The sequence below is a fragment of the Chenopodium quinoa genome, unplaced genomic scaffold (assembly GCF_001683475.1).
Source record: "Chenopodium quinoa cultivar QQ74 unplaced genomic scaffold, ASM168347v1, whole genome shotgun sequence".
NCBI classification, from domain to species: domain Eukaryota; kingdom Viridiplantae; phylum Streptophyta; class Magnoliopsida; order Caryophyllales; family Amaranthaceae; genus Chenopodium; species Chenopodium quinoa.
The window spans coordinates 966,343-977,939 of record NW_018742372.1 but is presented as its reverse complement, the minus strand read 5'-3'; positions in this window follow the sequence as shown (position 1 = coordinate 977,939).

Below are 11,597 nucleotides of genomic sequence, written 5' to 3'. Positions count from 1 at the left end.
ATGAATATTCTTCTAACTCAAGTGATGCTTTCTTTAATGACTATGTTAACAACATGATCGCTATGAACGAGTGTTTAGATGAAGAAGAAGACTTCATTATCGAGCAAGCTGCTCACTTGGTTGTTGCCTCAACCATAGAAGAATCCAGCAATAGATGAAAATCTTACAACAAGTTTAAGTACATTGATAGAGATCGTGAAGCTGCAAACACAAGGTTAATGAACGATTACTTTAAATACCCAAAATCTGTATTTCGACGCATATTCCGTTTAAATAGGCCTCTATTCCTTCGAGTCGTGGAAGCAGTTACTGCTAAACAACACAGATACTTCCAGCAGCGTCATGACGCTACTGGAAGCTAGGAGCCACTCCAATCTAGAAATGCACGACAGTGTTGAGGATGTTAGCCTACGGAACTTCAGCTGATTCAATTGATGAGTACATCAAATTAGCTCAGTCAACTGCAAGAGAAAGTCTTGCTCACTTCGTTAGAGGGGTTCGAGAGGCGTTCATAGAAGAGTACTTGAGGAGGCCTACTGTTACAGATTTGCAACGCCCCTCCTACATGATGGGGAAAGACGGGGCTTCCCATGCATGATGGGTAGTATAGATTACATGCATTGGCAATGGAAAAATTGTCTGCGTGCTTGAAAAGGCTTATACCAAGGAAGGAGTAAATCTACAATGGTTATCTTAGAAGCAGTTGCCTCTGGTGACTAGTGGATATGGCACGAATTTTTTAGAACACCTGGAATTTACAATGACATTAATGTGTTGCCACGATCGATCTCTGGTATTCGATGATTTATATCTAGGTAAAGTTCCTGAAGTGAACTTTACGGTCAATAGGAACGCATATACTAAAGGGTATCATCTAAATGATGGGATATAACCTAACTGGTCAGCGTTCATCCCGGCTATTCGAATCCCAATGAATCCTGTAAATGAGTTGTTCACCGAGCGGAAAGAATCACTTTGAAAAGATGTTGAGCATGCATTTGGTGTTCTTCAATCAAGTTTCGCAATAATACAAATACCAACTCTTGTTGGGACGAACACTTGTTATGGGAGATAATGCTGGCTTGTATAACTCTTCACAATATGATTGTTGAAGATGAACGAGATACATACCATATTTATCATGACATGTCTAAATTTGAGCAAGAAAACAGGTCAGTAATTGACAGATCAACTTGTATAAACTATTCTGTGCATCCCAGTCGAATTAATGATATTAGATTAAACCGATATATGGAAAGGAGAGCTGATGCATGGGATAGAAATGTTCACAACACTTTACAAAGAGACTTGGATCAGCATACCGATGACGACTAAAAATCTACCCGCAATTTTAATCAAAAAATTAATTGGGAAAATGTGTCAGGAACTACCCCAAAGATAGGCACTTTTGTGAACAATTACCCGATTTTTTTTATTTGTGAACAACTACCCCTAAGATGCCTAAAGTTTGTCTAGCACTACCCACTAACGGATTCCGTCAAATTCAACCGTTTGTAGGGCCCACACCTACGTTTTCCCACCTAATTAACTCTCTTCTTAATTTTTTTAAAAGTCTTATTGTTGTTCTCCCCCCCCCCCCAAACTCATCCAACATCCAAATATTTGAGCAATTGAACCCAATCTCTCACCAAAATAGGTAATGTTTTAAGTTATTTTTGTAATCATGGCATATTTAATTGGTTTAAAGGTTTTAATTAACTTCAATTATTATAATTAGAGATTCAATTTAGGGTTATGAATTTAATAAAGTTTGAGAATTTTAATTTTTAGGATATAGGGTTTGAATTGAATTAGGGTTTTGCTTTTTTGGGGTTTTAGAGTTTGAATTCAATTGTGTTTTGATTATTAAGTAGGAAAGAGAGAGGCAACGCATGAGAGGAAAGAATTTTCTTCTCTAAGATTCACTTAGGTCAAATAAAAATGGTGAAAGGTTGAAAGAGAGGGAAAAATGGAGGAATAGTTAATGAAATAGGGTAGAGGTAGTTGAGAAAGGAGTTTATTGGGTAATAAAAAGTAGGTGTGGGCCCTAGAAATGGATCAATTGGACGGAATCCGTTAGTGGGTAGTGCTAGACAAACTTTAGGCATCTTAAGGGTAGTTGTTCACAAATAAAAAAAAATTCGGGTAGTAGTTCACAAACTGCCCATCTTTAGGGTAGTTCCTCACAAAATTTCCAAATTAATTGTGTAATTTTGTGTTTAATTTTATCTATGTTTCTTTTTTTTTGGGGGAAAATTGGCTTAAAATAATACTAACTATCAACGGTGTGTGCAAAATAATACGAACTTTACTATGTGTTATGAGCAGTACCACCTTTTGCAATATATGTGCAAAATAGTACGCCAATCACCGGAAAAGTATCGTCTATATTTATTATTATTATTTTTGTTATTAATTCTATTTTAAATAATACCCCGCCCCTTTGTTAGGCATTTTTTTAATTGTCAATATGTATTTAAATATTTTTTTTTTCAAAATTACTTTTAGTACTTTTTACTGCCACACAATAGTAAATAGGATATTTAAATGTATTATTATTATAATTAGTTTCAAAAATTGTTTTAAAAAACCAAAAATTTCCCCACATTATTTTGGTTGGTGAATGTGAGGAAAAAGCGCAACAAAGGGGTGAGCATTATTAATTTGGATTACAAAGAAAATTGTTAACAAAATATGTATTTTGAAAAGAAAACATAAAATTAATAAAATAATAATAATAAATATAGACGGAATATTCCTCGAAATACTTTTTTGGTGACCGGCGTACTATTTTGCACATATAGTACAAAAGGTGGTACCGTTAATAGCAAATAGTTGAGTTCGTATTATTTTGCACATACCGTTAAAAGTTGGTATTATTTTAAGCCAATTTTCCTTTTTTCCTTAAATGAATCTATGTATGTTTTCTTAAAAGTATTTAGATGCTGTAATAATAAAGAAAATAAATATTATTTGCGATTAATTATTTTTTATGAAGGACTGCGATTATTTTTTTTTTTAAAGTGATGCGGTTATTTTTTTTAAGAACATTAATACGATTAATTATTGTAATGAATCAAATTATTTTATTAATATTGGTATGGTATGGAAAGTAGGAGGGAGAAAGTAAATGAGAAGGTTAATGAATGTACGGTTATTTCACCAAATGTCACTGAGTTTTTTTAAAATTTACCAAATTTCATGAAGTTTTCACAAATTCACCAAATGCCACCGAGCTTAAAAAATTCACCAAGTGTCATTAATGACTAACGGTCGTTAACGCCGATAGTCATTAAGATTAAATCACGACACGTGTCGTGTCATGATATAATTAGTTCATTTTAATTATTTATTTTAAGAAATAAAAATAACATTTTTTTCTCAATTTTCGTAACGAAAATTGCTTGGGTAAAGTTTTGGGATCATTTTGAACTTTTATGGGTTCAAATTAAGCTCGAAATTAGCAAAAAAAATAACATAAGTGCCCCGTTTTGTGTGTCGAAAAGTATCTCGATTAGCGTGTCGTTATTTTTAACCATGAAAATTGATCGGTTAAGGTTTTAGGAGTCATTTAACCCTGTATGGATTTAAATTAAGCTCGAAATTGACAAAAAAATAACGTAAATGTCGCATTTTGTGTGTCAAAAAGTATCTCGATTAGCATGTCGTTAATTTTAAACCATGAAAATTGATCGGGTAAGGTTTAGGGAGTCTTGTTGATCCTTTATGGGTTCAAATTAAGCTCGAAATTGGCAAAAAAATAACGTAAATGCCATGCTTTGTATGTCGAGATCGTAATTTTTTGCCGGAAAAATTGCAAAACGGAGCATTTACGTTATTTATTTGCCAATTCCGAGCTTAATATGAATCCACAAAGGGTCAAAATGGCCCCCAAAACTTTACCCGATCAATTTTCATGGTCAAAAAATCACGACACATTAATTGAGATATTTTTTGACACACAAATGGATCATTTACGTTATTTTTTGTCAATTCCGAGCTTAATTTGTATCCATAAAGGGTCAAAATGACCCTCAAAACTTAACCCGAGCAATTTTCGTCACGAAAATCGAGAAAAAAATATTATTTTTATTAATTAAAATAAAAGATTAAAATGAACCAATCATATCATGACATGTGTCATGATTTAATCTTAATGACTAACGGAGTTAACGGCCGTTAGTCATTAATGGCATTTGGTAAATTTTTCAAAAGTTTGGTAGCATTTGGTGAATTTGTGAAAACTTCATGGCATTTGGTGAATTTTTAAAAAACTCAGTGGTATTTGGTGAAATAAACGATGAATGTAGGTACGGAAATGTAATGTAAAATAGGAAGGGTATGTGATAAAATTAGTGAAAAGTGATGTGGACTAATGAGGTGAGGAGAGAGAAACTATAGGGAGCCTAATGGATGTGGATTCTCTAAGCAAGAAGCTAAAATTTTCAGTGTGAGGTCGTCTAATAGTTTTTTTTTATATATATTTATTTATTTCTCTCTCCTTTCTCGCTCCTATCTCCTCTAAAGTATGTTGAAAGAATGAAGGTTAGTTCGTATTCAACCTAATATTTCCCACCATTTTTCAAAAATCAAAACTCCAAAAGCATGTGGAGCTTCACTATTTTCACTTAATCATTCTCTATGTGTTTTGTACTTCTTTATTGAATTTAAAGTACTATATATTATTATATAAGAAAAACTAATAACTTTTTTTAATGTGGGGGGACAAATGTCTATCCCCCTCCCCCTTGTCCCTACCTCCCTCCGCCAATTCCTGCGTGGCTCTTTAGGGCCAACTACGAAGCCTTGAAGATAGCCACAAAAGCAATGCTTTCCCCCTACTATGTTCAAACTTCACAAGATCCTCATCATTTACTTCAAGAGCCTTGCTCTTTCCACTTTGCCTGCTTTCCTTGTCTTTAGACACGCTAAAACCATCACCATAAGATAACTCCATCTTCTTCCCCTTCTTAACACTACTCTTCTTCCACTTCTTTCCTCCCAACTTCTTCTCAGGTTCCTCCACAAATATGATCAACGTTTGGGAAAGAATAAAGACCAAAGCCCCCCCCCCAGTTTTTTCACCTCAATCCTATTGGTTTCAACCACTTCCCATACTTCCTCATCTTTCATGACCTCCTTACCCTTGTTATGGTTTTGGTTTCTCTATACTTCTCTAGGCTAAGACTGCAAACCCTACAGTTTATGACCCTTCTAGAGTCTCTAATTTCCTTGAATTTGTCGTCCTCATAGTCTAATACTCTAGGTGAGATGCTTAAACCCTTGATCCGAATTATTTCAACCACAATTTGATTACCCAAGGGGATGGGTAGGGTTTGCACTTAGTCGAAGGAGTTGTTTGAGTCTAAAAAATTTGGAGGGTTTAGATTTGACTCTAATTGATTTATCTTAGTGAAAACATCTGAATCTAAGCGAGGAAAAGAGAAACTTGGGCCTGAGGGTTTATTGGGATAGGGCTGGATCATCTTACCTAATTCATCATAATCATCAATAATGGGGTGGCCTCCCTTTCTCCATGGTCATTCAAGGCTGAATCTTGGGCTAAAAAAAAAATCTTCTTTGTGTGGATTGTAATACCCCGTATTTTTGAACTCGATTACTAATTATTAACTATGGATTTTTTCCTAAATATTATATTATTATATGATACAAAAGCATTTATTTAAGTCATTATATGATTTTACACAAAGGATAATTGTATAATTATGCTTTATAAAGAATTTAATTATGTGGGTTAGGTCAAAATTGTCGTACCTAAAATAGGATTTTCAACCTTTAGTATCTTGTTTTCAAGTCAAACTACGAATGAAGAACCTATATATTTCATGATCAAAGTCAACCCTTCTTCAATACTACTCCTATTTCTATATAACTACTCAATTACTCATATTTATATATCCCAATCTTAAGCTGGCATCATTTATTAGGCTAGTTGCACTAATTAGGTCATCTACATTTATTAGGCCAGCAGTATTTGCTATATTTATTAGGACAACATCATTAATGAATATAGTTGTAATATTACCTAATTAAGAGCTATATATATAGCCATGGATGGAGACCATTGTTGCTACTCCATTTATTTTCCCTAAGCTCTCTTCTCCATCCTTCTCCATTTTTGCCTTCTTCTAGCTTTCATTTGGCCATGAGCACTGCGCACCACCACGACCGTCACTACTCCAACCACCTTGTTGCTGCCCTCCTCCTGTTGCCGCTGTTGCCCCCCATAGGTAGTGCCACCACCCTTCCTCCCTAGCGTGATTATCATAATCTTCTTACATGTTGATACAACTAGTGTTGTTGTTCTTCTTCTACTTTTTAGTCTTTGAGTCATAATAATAATACTACTATACACGTACTATTGTTAAGCTGTTATTATAAAATATTATTATTATTATTATTATAATTATTATTATTATAATTGTTATTATTATTATTATTATTATTATTATTATTATTGTTGTTATTATTATTATTATTATTAATTGTTTAACCATTTTGATTATATTATATTGTTACCATACTACTACACTATACATTACTATTACTATACTACTGTTACGTTATTGATGTCATTACTATTATTATCATTATTGTTATTGATGTTTTGTTATCACTACACTACTATATATTTATCACTTAGTTATAATATATTATATCTTACATATAGACATTATATTGTTATGATTTTCGAACCTAAGTCGAGTTTTACTATAACTTAAACTTAATAACTTAAACTCGAAAAAGCTCGAGGCTCGGCTCAAACTCGAGCAATAGTGTAACGAGCCAAGCTTGAGCTACCCAAGCTCAGTCTCGACTCGGCTCGTTAACACCCCTAGTTATATACTTGTCATTTATATAATTAATCGGTGGTTGGTAATTAGTTAATTAAAATGGTTGGTGGTTATGAGAATTCTAATAAGAAAGCTAAGGGTAAAAATAGTTTTTTTAGCATAGCCAAGCTCCTCCGTCATGGATCCTAAATCCTTAATATAACCCACATCATCAACAGGATCTTCCATGACAATCTTACCCACTGCCCTCACCCGGTTTCACTAAAATCTCTCAATTTGACCATTTTAATTATCCTAATGGACACAATGCATTCCCTTTTACCACCATAAATGTAGGTGGTGATGGTAGTTCCTTCCCACTTGCACCATCTTATATTATACACAATGTCTACCTCATCTGTTGATAACTCAAACCAATTTGTGGTTCTAATCAAAGTCCCGAAATGGCACCCAGTAATCCCAACCCACTACAATCATGGCTAAATGACGAAGAGAACATAAAAGAGTGAGGTTTGGAAAATTTTCAAACGTAGTCGTTGTCGGAGTAAGGCTAAATGTAAAAAATGTGGAAGTGTATTATCTGGTAAGTTTATTTCGGGTATTGGACACTTACCAAAACATCGTAACAATTCAAATTGTTACAAAAGTTTTGATCCAACCTAACCTAAGCTAACTCAATTCTATCAAGCTGGGTTAGGTGTGTTTCACTATAATGAGAAGGATAGGGATGCTTTGTCTAAAATGCTCGTTAAAGCTGAAAAACCATTTCTTTTTGCTGAGGATGATGATTTCAATGAGTGTATTAAATATGCATTGCAACCTCAACACTATAAGTGTCTAGAAATTAAAACAAGCTAGTCAAGTGCAATGAGACAATATTTGACACATAAGCAAGTGTTAATCACTGAGTTGTCTAATTTAGACAGTAAAGTTTCTATTTACTCCGATTTTTGGGACTCGGATTTTAGTGGTTTGCATTATTTGTGTGTAATGTGCATTGGATTGACCAGAATTGGATGATGCAAAAACATATTGTTGGTTTTGGAGCCTTGGAATATACACATAATGCTGTCAAGATTGCTCATACAATCATGAGTTGTATTGAAGAATATGATATTAAAAATAAAATCTTATGTTTGACTTTTGATAATTCTTCTACAATGCATGACTGCATGTGCAAAGATAATTGGTCAAAATCTTGTTGACTTAGTTTTAGATGGAACTATTTTACATGTTCGATATGCATGCCATGTTTTAAATTTGTGTGTACAAGATGGTCTTAAAGCAAATAATATGTACTATCATAAAGTAAGAGAGGCATGTAATTTTATTTATATGTCGGGTATGAGAAAGCAAGAATGGAAGCATCATCTTCAAAGTCGACGATTATCGGTAAGAAAAATACCAGTTGATGTTGTGCATCGGTGGAATTCATCATATGAATTGCTTAAATTTGCAATAGAATATAAGCAACCAATTACTGAACTTTATAATGCCCGATGTCCTAATTTTTCATTATTAGAGTCCAATTGGGAGCATTGCGAAAAATATATAGAGATTTTAATTTTTTTTTTTTTATGATTCAACTTTCTAATGTCTATGCTCCTACGACTCATACATTTATTGTCAATGCTACTTTGATTGCACAACTTTTTAGCAAATTTCGTGATGTAGAAGAGTGTCAAAGTTATATTCCACCAATGGAGGAAAATTTTAAAAATTATTATGCCACTATTCCACTTATTTTTGTATTTGCATCATTTCTAGATCCAAGACAAAGTTTGATACTACTTGTCAGTTAGAACTTTATATTGACTTTTTAAACCTTCCTATTGGCTATGAGACTTACAAAAAAGAAGTAAGTGATTCATTTTTTTTCACTTTATAGCCTTTATGACAATCGTTTTGGTCAAACTCGTAATGCTCCTATTAAAATTAGTAGTTTTGGTCAAACTCGTAATGCTCCTATTAAAATTAGTAAGGACCGACTCTGGTAGTAGTAAAATTATTTATAATGTTTTTGCATAGGGTTCAAGTTTACTTGGTATTAACAAAGGTAAGGGTAAGAAAATACGCAATACTACTTCATCTGACATGTCTGAGTTTCAAAATTTTTTTAAAATATGATTTTATGCGAGGTGAAACTGAAGAAATCATGAATAATCTTGACTTGCTTGATTGGTGGCAAAAGCAATGTAAACAATTTCCAGTTCTATCAGCCATGCTACGAGATGTTTTTGCTATTCAAGTTTCATTTGTTGCTGCTGAACGAGGTTTTAATGCATCGGGTTGTGTTTTAAACAAAAGAAGAACTAGATTAAAACCAGATACTCTTGAAATGTGTGTTTGTTTTAAGGATTGGTTAAATGCCAACAAAAGAATATAATGCAAGACCGTGAACATGCTGAACAATATAATGATGAATTAGATGATACTGCTGCCTCAATGTCTGTATTGGTCCAATTATTAGCATCCGAGTTAGAATGTGATGAAGGACAAGGTGATGAAGATGAAGAAGAAAATGAATAGAATGCAACAATAATAATTAGGAAAAATTGCGAGGAAGGTCCTTTTAAGGATTCAACCTTGTGAGGAAGGTCCTTTTATGAACAAAGTGGTGAGGAAGGTCCTTTTATGACGTTTGGGTTCCGTGGAGGGTCCTCTGACCAAACTCCGGCATTGACTTCCGTTTTTCGGCCAAAAAAAAGTCACGTGCTGTGCACGTGACCTCTTAAATCTGATTTTTCCCAAAACCACCATCCCTCCTTCAACCAATGCTAACCATCGAATCGCCACCAACCCATTACCCCACCTGTTCACCTCCAGCATCAACATTCATCGTCGCCTAACAACCAAAAGAAAAAACACATTATCCAAAATTCCACTATTAATTTAAGAAGATTGAAATTGGAATTTAGTCAAGCAAGCAAACAAAAAACATAAAAATGCATCCAGCAAGAAAATAAAAGTAAAATAAAAAGGAAATCATATATAGTATAAACAAAGAGGAAATAAAAAAGAAAGAAACCTGGTTAGGGACGAAAATAGAGGAGTTATAAGAGGAAGAAGAAAGGCTTTGTGAATTGTTCATGGCTAATTAGAAGGGTAAAAGTACTGGGAAATTAATGGAGGAAAGAGCGACATTTGCACCCCGCATTGTCACCCAAAAACCTCACCCCGCAACCTCCCCCCTCAACCAATGCTAGCCCACTAACGGCACCACCATCGTCGTCGCCCAACACAGTAATTAATAATGTTAAAATTAACCCAAATCAGATCACCAATTGAATTGACGACAAGCCCTTTAATTATTTATAAGAAAAAATACATGTTACCTTAGAAGTTGCTTTAATGGGGGAGAGAAAGCTCACAGGCTTCTCTGAAGAAGAACTTTGAGTACATTCAATGGAGAAAAGGGAAGAAAAGGGGTGAGATTGTTTCAGTGAAAAAGAGGAAAGGAAAAAGGAAGGGAAAGGGGAAGAGGGTGGGGCTGGTCAGGCCGGCTACCATGTGCTGAGGCTAGCTCCGATGAGGGTAGAAGGAAGGGAAATCGTGGAATAAGAGGGAAAGGGAAGGAAAAGGGAAAAAAAGAAAAAAAAAATCAGATTTAAGAGGTCACGTGACTTTTTTTTGGCCGGATAACAGAAGTCAACGCCGGAGTTTGGTCAAAGGACCCTCCATGCAACCCAAACGTCATAAAAGAACCTTCCTCGCCACTTTGTTCATAAAAGGACCTTCCTCACAAGGTCGACTCCTTAAAAGGACCTTCCTTGCAATTTTTCCTAATAATTAGTTATGAAAGTCATGTAACACTACTAGTAAAAATCCTATAAATTAGATATGCTTCATGTTTCTCTTATAACTTTGAGGTTTTTTTTATTTTCAAAATTTACAATATTGTTCTTAGTATTGTCCTTTTAAAATATTGTATAACTAAATTTGAAGAACTAAATGTAACATTTGAGGTGTTATTTTGTTATAATATTATTCTCTTTAATTATACGGAGTATCAACTTTTATTATATCAACTTTAAATAATTTTTACTCTTACATAATCATAGACATAAAAATAAAATCTTATGTTTGAGATGCATAATTTGATCCTTCTTGCCATATTAGTAGAACGGAAGATATACGTATCAATAATACTTACACAATACGATTATGACACAATTATGATAAGCCCATGGGCTAGCATGTGGGTAGACCCGATGGGCTTTGTTATGGGCTAGCATGTGGGCAAATTTTGGCTAAGTCGCGCTCAGCCAACGCTAGATGAGGTCGCCGCAAAAATTGAACATTTACTAGGAAAAAAATGAACATTTATTTCTAAACATTGCATATATAAAAATGAACATCTGCAAAAATCGAATATTTACTAGGAAAAAAATTAACATTTAATTCTAAACATTGCAATATATAAAAATGAACATTTATAATATAAGAGTAAAATACAGAGACTATAAAATTGGAAAAAAAAAAGAAAAAGATTGTACATCTATTATTATAACTGAACATTTCAGTTGTAAATAAAAATGAACACATAATGTTATTGCTTATTCATCAACATTTTTTTAAGCTTTAAGTGAAATACCTTGATTTGTTCAATTCTCTTGAATAAATATCTTGCAATTTGCTGAGGTATATGATTTAATACCAATTAAATAAATCAACAATATGTTTTTTTTTAATAATGAACAAAATGCTAATGTCCAACATTATTGATGCAAATGTTAATTGAACATCCTTTATTATAAAAAACGAACATTTTATACAATTGAA